The sequence below is a fragment of the Colias eurytheme genome, chromosome 23 (assembly GCF_061535395.1).
Source record: "Colias eurytheme isolate Ceu_HAF_F1 chromosome 23, ilColEury1 Martin Lab GWU primary, whole genome shotgun sequence".
Taxonomy (NCBI): Eukaryota; Metazoa; Arthropoda; class Insecta; order Lepidoptera; family Pieridae; genus Colias; species Colias eurytheme.
In genome coordinates this window covers 1,560,272-1,572,880 of record NC_143002.1, presented here as the reverse complement: position 1 = coordinate 1,572,880, position 12,609 = coordinate 1,560,272, and the positions used below count along the sequence as shown (strand labels likewise).

Below are 12,609 nucleotides of genomic sequence, written 5' to 3'. Positions count from 1 at the left end.
TGAGTCATGTTTTTTCGTGCGTGCAGCCGCCGGCTCTATCGAATTATAAGACGTTGTCACGTCAAAAATACGACTGCGTCGTCCTTTCGCGCTAGGTAATGCAAACTAAGCGTGTTTGCCTTACGCGGCCCGCGTCGCCCGACCCCCCGCCAGTTCCCCTCCGTTTCTCAGCACAAATACATTCGTTTCCGTACTGTATAGATATTGTAATACTGTGATCATTACGCAAAATATAACTAAATATACTACACCACACGCTTGAACGAAATAATAAATAGGTATGCATATAGGCAATCAAAGACTTTTACACAGCTATATCTATCTACTTTTATTCTTCTTGATTATTATTGATTCAGTAAAATATGGAATAGAAATATTATTAGATAACCTTAAGCAAATAAATAGGTAACAGCTATAAGGTTAGGTTAGGTTCGTGTTTTTTTTTAACTACACAAAAATAGGAGTCCTGCGAAGCGGGGCTCCGTCGCTTCGCAACAGTCTTCTTCTGGACTTATTAGATTTTTACTTTTTAGCACTATTGTCAATTGTAAGTAAGTCGTGTAGTATAGTCGGGAACGAACCCGCAAGCATCCACGATACAAACTATACATGATCAGTTCGCAAAATTCGTGTATGCATGTAATAATAGATTTAAAGAATACAATAATATAAACGCGAGCAATGGAAAGACGCCGCGCTTACTCCGAAACATACACGATTAGTCCACATGCGTACTGACGCTGTATGTTTTGGAGCGCTATTCTTACTTCACTACAAAGTAGGTATACGCGAGTATTTGCGTACTACTGTTGTATAGATTGGAAGAACTTTGTAAAAAAGTTATTTCCAAACTATACGTGATTAGTTTCACACCGTTGCGTGCTGGCCTTGTATAGTTTGGAAATACTCAGTATGGATAGTAACTCTGTTATCTGTAATCTGAGAATATTGAGCCTACCATTTATAACATACAATGTATATTATACAACATGCACAAACACAAATACTAAATATATTATAATAAAAGACAATGGCCTCCGTGTTTCCCGATAATTATAATCTGGACTTGTTCAAAAAAAAAAGTGAATAGGCATTTAGGTGCATGCTCCATCCTATAGTCGCTTGTCGCTTTCCATCAGGCGAAGCGATGTTCAAACGAATTAAAAAAAAAGACAATATATTATATTATTATACCTACCTATCGGTTGAATATCAGATTTGATGATTTGCACTTTTACCCCATGTTAGCATCGCATTAAAAAAACTATCATAACTTAAGTACTTTTTAGCAAAAGCTCATAGGTAATAAAAACTAGTTCTGCCATTCATCAAAATAAAAATTTTCGACTAGAAGGTATTTATAAAATATATATCAAAGTTAAAAAATCTAAGGTAACTATTTGGCGTGTCCTTCAGTTTGTTGTGTTTTTGAGATGTCATTTTTTGCTAAATTCTGCTAATTAACAGGTTTTTCCATATTTAGAATTGTTTATCTATGCCTTATCTATACCTTAATAAACTTTTTTTATTACCCTTATCAAAAGTTATTATTAATGCAATTTTGTCTATCACAAGAACACCAAATTTTTTTTTAAATCTTAATAGAGCTTTAACTAGTTAATTGATTCAGTAAACGATAAGTAATTTTATTTTTTCGTTTTCATTACTTATATAATAGTTATTTTAAAATCTTACAAATATAGATTTCATAAATAAAAATACATTAATAATATAAGTAACCAATTCAGAAGTGGGATTGAACTCCAAACTTGCTTCTTTTACTCCCATATTATCTAAAATGCCTTCCATACGTCACCGTACTACAACTAAATAATGAATCGAATCACGAATGCAGACTACAAACAAGAGGATCAACGGCAGACAGATCCGAAGATAAAACAAATAACAAATATTTACATGGAAATCCGGCCAAACACCGTGGGTACCGCGTGATGTAGTAGGTACATGTGACTCATGATGCGGTGAAATGTGTATAATCTATTTGGTTAATGTTATGACTCTGCCCTGATTCATATAAGAATGGCTAGAAAGAAAGAAATACAGAAAGACTTATATCCTACTAATATTATTTTAAGATTTTCATGTAATTTAGCACACACATACAAGGTAATTTGGATTAACACATAGGCAAGTATTTATCTCGAAAATCGCATTGCTCCGCTCCTTTTGGTCTTAGCGTGATGATATATAGCCTATAGCATGGGCTATCTTACACCGAAATAATTTTTCAAAATAACCAGTTGTTCCTGTGATTATCGCGCTCATACAAACAAACAAACTCTAAAGCTTTAATATTAAGTACAGATATATTCTATAGTACCTAACTACCTACGCAAAGTTTTTGAATAACGTGAATGTAAAGCCTCAAGGTTGTATAACGCCGTTATCATGTTGTACATAGAATCCATCAATGAATTTCTAATCAATTGTAATTGTAGTACTCATTAAAATTTGGTTGACGCGCTAGCGTAGAACCAAGACGTCCTTGGTTCGATTCCCGGTGGAGACAAGAACAAAAATGTCTCTGTCTGGCAGGACACAGAATGCTGATCACCTACTATCCCTGAAGATAATTGATAAGTGAAAAAGATGTAGAAGTACATGCATAATGCATCTGCCCTTACCCCACAATGGGACATCACACACACACTTAAAACTTGCCTATAATTAGTTATTTCACGTGATTTGTAATTTTTTAAGCTTTTTGCGGCTTCGCCCGCTTTGTCTAAACTTTAACAAATTGTATACAAAAACCTTCCTTAAGAATCACTCTATCTATGAGAAAAACCGCATCAAAATCCGTTGCGCAATTTTTTAAGTTAAGCATACATAGGGACGGACAGACAACGGAATGCATCTTTGTTAGAAACTAAACTAAGCTGCTTCTTATACAGTTTCAATAAAAATTGGGCTGCCATGAAAAAAAATTGGATCAGAACTATAATGCATTTAAAAGACTTCCGAATTTTTTATCAGTGTGTATGAATCATATCCGGAACGCAAGTATTATTTGATAAAGGAAGTAGGTCGTCTACGTAATACCAAAAACTAGTTTAAAGTATATCCGTTGAAATTATTTTGTATCCTGGAAAAACTTTAAAACCTTGGAATTTCGTTTTAGTCTATACAAATATCATAAAGAGGAAAGGTTTGATTTTTTGTTTGTTTGTTTGTATGAATTGAATAGGCTCCGAAACTACTTGGCAGATTTGAAAAATTCTTTCACTGTTGGAAAGCTACATCATTTCTGAGTGACATAGGCTAGGTTTTATCCCGGAAATCCCACGGGAACGGGAACTATGCGGGTTTTTTTTTGAAAACGCGGGCGAAGCCGCAGGCGGAATGCTAGTAGTAAATATTACATTTTAAGAAACTAAAAATAGTAGATATACTTAACTAGGTATAAATGAAAATAAAAAGTTTAATTTTTTGTCACATTTTTTTTTTATTATACAAAAAAGGTTTAAGACGATACACAAAAAAAAATCTACTGCTTGGCGGGCGGAGTCTAATAGCTCGCTATCGCGAACGCGGGTGTGCGCGAAGTCATTCTTGCAAACTCGCCGCGCTGCCGCTGGCCGACTCGGGACAAACATGTATGGAGTCGTCATACAGTTATAATATTCTTATACATATATTTAATTGTTGATTTATTGGTTTTATTTTCTTGCTTATAAACAAATAATCTTCTTTTTAACAACTACTTAGACATTATTAATAATTATTATTATTTCGTAATGTTTACTTTATTACAAAATAATACAGGTTATAAATAATCTTTAAAATAACAAAAAATATTGTTACTCTGAAAAAATGAAATGGTACTCAATAACGCGGACTACTGAATGGATTTAGATAGAATTTGATGCTGACGTAGATATTACGTCATGCCCAGAAATGAAAGGTAATTATTTCTGAAAGAAGTTATAAACCCTAATTCTTCTCAGTCAAAGTCAAGAGTGGAAGATATCACTAATACAGTAAAACTGATGCGAAACTTTGGATGTTAATTTGTATATTTTTTTGTTAGTTGTTACTTCATCACGTCAAGACTACATTACCAATTTTGATAAAATATAGCTAATTGCCTGGATTTACACATAGGATACTTTTTATCCGAACTGAACACTTCTGTGGGATAAGACAGGATTCACGATATAATCTAATTCCACGCGGGCAAAGCCGCGGTCGGAATGATATTTTTTTAAATAAAAAAATTGTTTAAAAAAAACAAAAAACATATTGACGCATGTATTTATTTTTTGCACTCTATTATAATTGTAATTATTCATTACAAATAATCAAAATAAAATAGCCAGAACAAAGTTAGGCCCTGGTAGGGTAGGTAGGCAGGTACAGCAATGTGAGACGAACACTGGCTTATTTATACCAATAATAATGTATTATAAACATTAAATTAAGTTTACTTTCTAACAACAAAAATACATAATACCGCAATAAAGCAAGCGCAAACTTTGAATAGTTTTAAAGCTGCAATTAAAAAATATTATCTGACCTCATAGTCATTCTGTATCTGTTCTGTTTTACCTATTTCTCTACTTGAAATTTTTATATATCCTCTTCTGCACGTTTTCTTTCTTTCTTATATTATATGTAATTTTATAACTTACTCATATCTATTATTTTTATTTGTATTCACTCCTCGTATATGCACTATCTACCTTTTTCAATCTTTTCATTTTCCTATATCCCAAGGTTGCCTGGAAGAAATCGCTTCAAAGCGATAAGGCCGCCAATTTGTACGGTGAAGATTCTTTTTGTATATTATTGTATTGTATATCTGTGCATTGTACAATAAAGTGTTTTTTATTTTATTTATTTATTTATTTACATAATATTAGCTAATGTGAAAGCGAATCAACCAATCATCCCACAACAATGAAATGTGCACACAAATATTCATCCAAATCGGTTCATGTCATTAGGAGGAGTGACTGCAGCGCCATCTTCCGGGCCCAATTGTGTTTCCTGATCACCCAGGAACTCAATTTAATATACTTACACAAAATTTTTCGAAATGAAAACTCACATTACTATGTAAATATGAATATAAACCTGTTTTATTACTAAGCAATTTCCCGCACAGGTGTAGTAAGTATAAATGAAATAAATATCAACATCAAATTCTTTATACAACATACTTATCTACCACCTTCTAAGAAATGTAATTCTTGAAATTATTTCGTATTTTTTTTAAATATAATACTACTCCAATGAGCTCCTGTTCCATATTATGTCCACCATACTTCCACTAAGTTCACCATGATTTTTTATTTCTTTGCACTTTGTTGCTTTTTGCTAAAAATGGAATCATGCGATAAAACCAGTAGAGCTTTGATAACATACATTTTTGACTGAATAAAGGTACTTACGAAGGAGTGGATTCACATTGTGAACAATCAGTGGGTTTATTTTCCTTCTGGATTCCGGATTTCTGAACAGATTATTTATGCTATAAATGAAAAAATCTTACACATTCGTTATGTACTTAAAACAGGGGTACATATCAAACATCGTCTATAAAACAATTATCATCAAATTTAAAATAAAACCAACTTACTTCATTAATTTGTTCCAATTGTAAGCATTCTTTTTCCTCCAACCTTTATGTTTCTTCTTCTTATTTTCTTTATTGTCCCCATTTGTCTCATTTTGTCTTATCGTGTTGTCACCCTTTTTTACGATTGCGCGAGCGACACAAGTTCCCCGTGTGACGGCCGTAGCGGGAATGACTCGTGCAGCGATCGGGGTAGGAAGGTACAGGGCGGCTCTCGCTATATTGGCTGGTCGCGCGCTAATTTCAAGTATTTCTTGTTTATTTCAAAACCATCGCATATTTCAAAATTCTAACACGGTAGACGTATAGGTTGTATATTTTATAGTTAATATCCAAAAAGTCATAACTTTACGTTTGTTATTTTGAAGATGCCAGAGATTAAAAAAAAATAACAATGATAACTTTGTATTTTTTTTCTATCGAGAAAATATCATGGAATCATGTTTCTAAAACGGTAGACGTATTGTGTTACTATTGAACTTTCTTGTCAAGAATTTTCATCACGACAACTTTAATAATATAAAAATTACGAAGGTTTGAAAAGGGCCGTAAATGTTAGAAAAATTAATTCATCACCTTAAATATGTCTGGAATATGCCTGGAAAATATCGCTTTTTAGCGATAAGGCCGCCTATTTATACCGCTCCAGTGTATATTATTGTTGTTTGATTTTGTTATGTTTTGTGTGTGCAAATAAAGTGTTTTTTATTTTTTATTTATTATTATTTAAATGAATCTCTTTCATAATTATTGCACTTACAATCATTTAATTTAGTTGCATTAAATCCATTGAAAGTTTAATTTATGAAACATAATTCTACTTCTAATAATTTGCTAGCCAAGCCTTGAATATTTTGACGTACAATGGAAAAAGGTTGCTTAGCTGTTGTCTTATACATATACTTGTTTAAATCTAGCTTAGGGTTAGATTTTCTGTCAACACTTAACCTAGGTTAGTGTATATAATTACTACTACATAATAATCAATAACTTTATTTCCAAAATATAAGATAGGTACATACATAGAAATTATAGTAGAGTGATACCGAACATCTACCAGACTGTTTAATAATTTTATATACTATTAACATAGCAAGTTCTCTCCTAAAGGGCAGATACACTGTATTCTTTGTCAAACAAAAAGATTTTATACATGAATTTAAGGGCCGATTTTTCAATGCTTGCCCGTATTTGACAGTTTACGTGACATTTTAATATTATCGTGTAATACTTTATTGGACGGATAAGTTTTATCCAAGCATTGAAAAATCAGCCCTAAGTCAAAATTTATAAATGCATCACTATGATGATTTGTATATTTACAATTTTAAATTAACATCTATAAAGCTGAAGAGTTTGTTTGTTTGTTTGAGCGCGCTAATCTCAGGAACTACTGGTCCGATTTGAAAAATTCTTTCGGTGTTTGATAGCCCATTTATTGAGGAAGGCTATAGACTATAATATTATATATATCATCATGCTAAGACCAACAGGAGCGGAGCAATGTGGGTGAAAACACGGAGCACAGTTAGTTATAGATAAATCTATATTGATTTTGTGTCAAACCAGGCAACACAACATAAATTGTCCGTATTTATGCAAAATGGAACCACTTGACAAATTTCGTTTTTTGCTTTTATTGAAGAATACTCATCCAAAAGTGGTCTAAATTCTTATACAAACAAGAACCACATGATTTTTACGTTGGAAACAAGGTATACTAAAAGCAGAAAGGAACCACCAGCAACAACGAATAATTACATATTAAGCAAAACCGAACCACAGCACCACGGGACTGCTTTGTTCAAACAAATAAACGATATTACTATCATGTCATTTTATACAAAACAGATCCACACCTACATGGTACCATTATACATTACACATATTTCTATTAATAACAATTATTTTTAATACACAAAATGGAACCAGGTTTCTGTGGTATGGTTATGCGTAAAATAAATACATAATTTAATTGTAATTTTTTATTGCAAAATAAAACCACAAGCATTCGGTTCTATTATGCATAAATAAATATTGTAAAACATTCTGAAACCCATCATCGCTATATGGAACCAAATGCCTTGACTTGTTACAATGCTTCTCATCTTTAAACAACGTATTTCATTACTTAAATAGCTCAAAGTGCAAAACTCCAATTTTTAAAGAAAACGTCGAACATCTGTCAATATAGGTGACATTCAGCGAAGTAGTTCGAATACGTGACGGTGTTTTTTTCCTCCGCGAAGTAAGTTCTATTGTTTTTGTTAATTACCTTTAAAATTAAATGTGAAAATGTTTAGTAATAAATAAATAAGCAAGCAATGGGTAAGAAAAGCATTGGAGACGAACACCGAAGATAATAATGAAGATACAACGGGTAAGTAGTTTTATTTAATGCATTTTAGTACTTATTGAATCTGAGATGCAGGTACGCTTTATCCACTTTTGATTCATTCCTGATTGTGGTGTGATTTTAAGAAGATAGTTCATTAAGTAAGTACAAGAGGAATCCTCTGTGGATTTACGTATTTTAACGACAATGTCGTTGTTCACGAAGGCGCGGCGAGTCGAATTAAGAGTCATTTTGTTACGATTCATCTGTCATTGTGAGATGAAACTACTAAAGTCTAAACCCTGTTTTAAAAATAACTGTCGATGATCTAGGTACCTACCTACTATTTTGGTAAAATACGTTTATTTCTGATGCCGCTGTAACAACAAATAATAAAAAAACAAAATAAAAAAGACGTGTGGCACTCGGGGACTGCCGCGGTAAAGCTATTGCATAGCATGCCTTCAAGCCACACCTCCGAGCCCGTCGGAGTGAGGTTTTTTCGTTACGGAATTTCTCGATTCAGTCCCCGCGCTCAAGGCCCGCGATAGAAGCTATGCAATAGCTTAATAAATATTTAAGAAGCTCCCATACAATAAGCCGTGATTTTTTTGCCGTTTTTATAGATAATGGTACGGAACTCTTCGTTGCGCGAGTCCGACTCGCACTTAGCCAGTTTTTTGTACATGGCGCATGTACATACAACATACTTAGTCGTCTAGTAGGGACACGGCTTTATAAGAACTAATAATATTTTGCTGTCGCCATATACCTACCTACGTATAAAAGCCACGCGGCTTTATTGTTTTGATTTATAGCTTTTTTTCTTTTTATTACAGAAGATAACGAAGAACCTTATACGTCGCTGCCTCTGGAGAAGCTTTCTTCACCTTCTAGCGATATTCAGTCCATATTACATCTCATTCCACAAGATGCACAGTTTTTATAACGGTCTCATTAGTGATGATGCAATAGAAGACCACATAGATGGACTAGACACGGTGGATTTCGAAATCCAATTTGATGATAACGTCGAATAAACGTCCTATATAAGTATTATTTTATATATTTTATTAATTAAAGCTTTAATTACGATATTATAAATACATAGTTTCATTTATATCATTAAATCCATGGGATGTGGTTCCTTTTTGTATAAGAGAAAACCTATCAATTGATAAATGTTAAAAGGAACCACATGCACATTTTCTTAATTATCTAGAAAGTTTAAGAATATTCAGAGCAAATTTATATACACATACTTAAATAAGTAATTTATCAATGAATTTAAATAAAATAAATTTTAATTTTACTTCATCTGACAGAGCTGCAAATGTTTTTGTAAATCCTTTAATATCTCAGAAGTGCGTTTTTGCTGGGTGGTTCCTTTTTGCTTAAATACGGACAATTTACATTTTGTCTCACTAGTTAATTTTTACATTTTTTGAAATCCTATATCAATGTCATGTTTTTTTTTAAATAAAACTATCTCCGTATAATGTTATAATAACAATACTATTTTCATTAAAACTAAAATTATCTAATGAATTCATGATATATGTAAATGAACTATTAGGAGTACAAAAATTCAGACAGGCATCCGCTAAGATTTTGATCAATTCTACCCCCAAGGCGACATAACAGGGCATGAATGGTTCATGGTTGTACCATGAAAACTTATCTTTTCCATGCGTGCGAAGCTGCGGGTAACAGCTAGTTGTTTATAAAATGAAATAAAAATAAAATACTCACTTTGCAAATAAAATATCACATTGTTGTTACTCTCGCGAGCATCTTCCTCTATAAAATTATTAAACTAGGTACTTCCTACGTAATATTCCTTTGCAAAATATATATTATCCAGATTATGTTGTTATTTTACAAAATATCATGTTTTGTTTACAAATTGATAGCTAATACTTGGCACCGGCAAAAATTGACATTAGCAACATAATGGCGGGTAGATGAATATATTATCACAGATAATATTATAATTATTAATACTATCTATATTATACATTATAGAATATAGATGTTATTAAATAGATCAAAATAGATATTATATTATGTGATTCGGTCTTACGATCCATAGACTTACCGTTATTCAGGAAATTTCATCAATATATTTTTTTTTATTTTTGTCCTAAATATTTATCTATTAAATATTACTATTTTTTTAAATACACTTAAATAATCATAAAGATGTAATTATGTTTTCTGGAACTATATATTTTTAAAAGTTGATAAGGTTGATTACTTTTACCGCTCATAATTATTAGAAAACTCTGCCCAATGGACGCGCAATCAGAGTTTTTCAGCTGTTGCTTCCGACAAGCGCGAAGAACCACAGGACAGTTCTTTGGCATCATTATTAAGTATGTACCTATTAATATGTAGTTTCATAATTTGTTTATTTAAAATGTAATATTGTTGAATCTTCTCCATAGATAACTACTGCTTTCCAAATCGTTGGTAAATTTTAAAAATATGTTATGACCTGTGGTTATGACGATTCAAAAGTGCTTCTAAAAAGCCTCTAGAAGACGTACATATATTGAATAATTAATAAAGGTTGAGTATGAGCTTGACAATAATTTTTGTGATTGTTATTTGCTTGTTATTTGTTTGTCTAGTTGTTTATTGTACGTCAATGATTTAAACCCGCGTATTTCAATTGCCATATAAATGCAGGATTGTATATGTAGGTGTAATATTACTCATTGAAGCAATTTTCCGTTGTTACAGCTCCCCAGAAATAGATTAATGCATAAATGACTCTTTCCTTAGATTTTTCCTTGTCTATTAGTTATAGCAACATTGTAGTAAAAATTCGACATATAATTCCACCTGAACCATAAAAATATTTCTCATTCATTCATTAAAGTTTAATTATTATTCATACATTTTTTTAATGTGTCTTGGAAAAAACTTTAGTTTACCAAGTTTTTGAAGCGAAACTTCTTTATCGGGGTTGGACAAAAATTTAGTGTAACATTTTAGCGTTACTCCGTACGCGTGACATTTTTGCGTTACGCCATACTCGTGACATTTTTAAGGTCATAAAGAAGTTTCACTTCTTACGTGTGTACTTTAGTGCACGCACACATTTTTTTTTCTTATATTGTATCATTTGTATCATGTGCAGATTAATAGGAAAAAAAAGACAACTCATTTAAACGAAATGGAACAATTTGCGTACAAACATAGATAAGCCAGTGCGTCATAGACAAAAAAAGCATTGCTTTTAAAAACTTGCCTAAACTTATGGATCAAAGTTTTTGTCATGTCTCTAGTAGTTTCCGTTTATTAATGTAATTCATTTGTGACAAATAAATTTTCATGGATTCCGTGTTATTGGCCTTAATACCTACTTCCCAAAATAAAAACGTATTTGGTAGTAGATTTTATGTTTATTATCTCTACATATTCTTAAATTTTTTTCTGGCAGGACACCCAGCACATATATAGTTTACGATTTATTCTCCGACCTCACAAAATATCACTAAAATCGGTCAAGCTATTTCGGAGGAGTTAACTAAGTTTCTGTGTTGAACGATAGCTTCGCATAGATTATTTCAAAGTAATATAAAAAAAAATTCTAAGTTTTAGATTTCAGAAAAAAAAAATTACAAACATACGCTACAAACAAACTAACAAATCATAGACAAACTGTAGTCGGAAAATCTCAATCCGCCCGCCTAATCTGTTTACTCTGTGCACTATATTATGTACATTTGTCTTATTTTGGCGGCAGTTTTCATTCCGCCGCGGGATCTCGTAGAGTGCGCACGTGTCGTGTTAAATACTACGTGTGGATTATAGCCAAATCTATTTCAAATACGGAAGTAAGTGCATATTATTTATTATGTGTTCATGTGTTTGTGCTGTGTCATTCAGTTGTAGTGATTGCGTATCGAAAATTATATTAACGTTTGTATGTTTTTTAATATGTGTACGCTTTTGTTTATTTTGGGATATGTTTATAAAAACTTGAAGATTTTAAACTTATGTTTGAGGTTTTGGACGTGTTGAAAAGTGGATTTATTTTTTATTGTCTATTTTTACAATTATTAAGAGAATATATTTTATAATAAAGGTAGCATAATAACAGTAAGGTAAGTAGGTAGAACATTCACACAACATAAGGTTAAACAAAATATTAGTAATTCAGTAGTTACCTATAAAAATGCATTCATTAACATATTAAGGCTTAATACATGCGCTAATAACCTTGAGCATACTTGACGGATCTCAAACCTCTCCCGCTGCACCTTCTTTTTTCCTCGCATTTTGTATTTAAAAAGATACCAATCAGTGAAACAAAAAATCCTCGTCAGGGACTGTTGTGTAACTGATAATTTATTAAACATAAAATTTTCAGAGCTCTAAGTCAGCAGGTTACGAAGTTTATAGTACCTATTTGCGGAAAAATCGTTGACCACGGCACATTTTTTTTCTAGAAATCTATTAACTTTGGAAAAAAGTCCTCGCGAGCAATTCAAGATCAAAGACCATCCTATTTTATATATTTTTTTCGGTATTGTGCTTTATGTTGTACCAGACTTTATAGAGGTTGAACATAGTCGAAATTGCCGGGTAACGCCTTAAATCAATGAAAACGAAAAGATCATTTCTTTTTATTTTTGTTACAGTTTATAATTTAAAATTATTCTAG

At 32.0% G+C, this 12,609-nt stretch overlaps 1 protein-coding gene and 2 long non-coding RNA genes across 3 annotated transcripts in view; 2 read left to right on the top strand and 1 right to left on the bottom strand.

The window, feature by feature from the left end:
* Nucleotides 1–4,884: 4,884 nt before the first annotated feature.
* Nucleotides 4,885–5,816, bottom strand: LOC149898120 (uncharacterized). Its single transcript, XR_016458099.1, has 3 exons — nucleotides 5,603–5,816; nucleotides 5,415–5,476; nucleotides 4,885–5,340 (listed from the first exon to the last, which is right to left on the bottom strand). It is a non-coding gene; the product is annotated as an uncharacterized LOC149898120 (long non-coding RNA).
* Nucleotides 5,817–7,779: 1,963 nt separating this feature from the next.
* LOC149898119 (uncharacterized) lies at nucleotides 7,780–9,065 on the top strand. Its single transcript, XR_016458072.1, has 2 exons — nucleotides 7,780–7,979; nucleotides 8,774–9,065. It is a non-coding gene; the product is annotated as an uncharacterized LOC149898119 (long non-coding RNA).
* A 2,632-nt stretch (nucleotides 9,066–11,697) lies between these two features.
* Nucleotides 11,698–12,609, top strand: part of LOC149898118 (sodium-coupled monocarboxylate transporter 1) — a 33,676-nt gene continuing 32,764 nt past the window's right edge. Inside the window, exon 1 of the mRNA XM_090115560.1 lies at nucleotides 11,698–11,779. The gene's annotated coding sequence lies outside the window, so the exon portion shown is untranslated. The remainder of the gene's footprint in view (nucleotides 11,780–12,609) is intronic.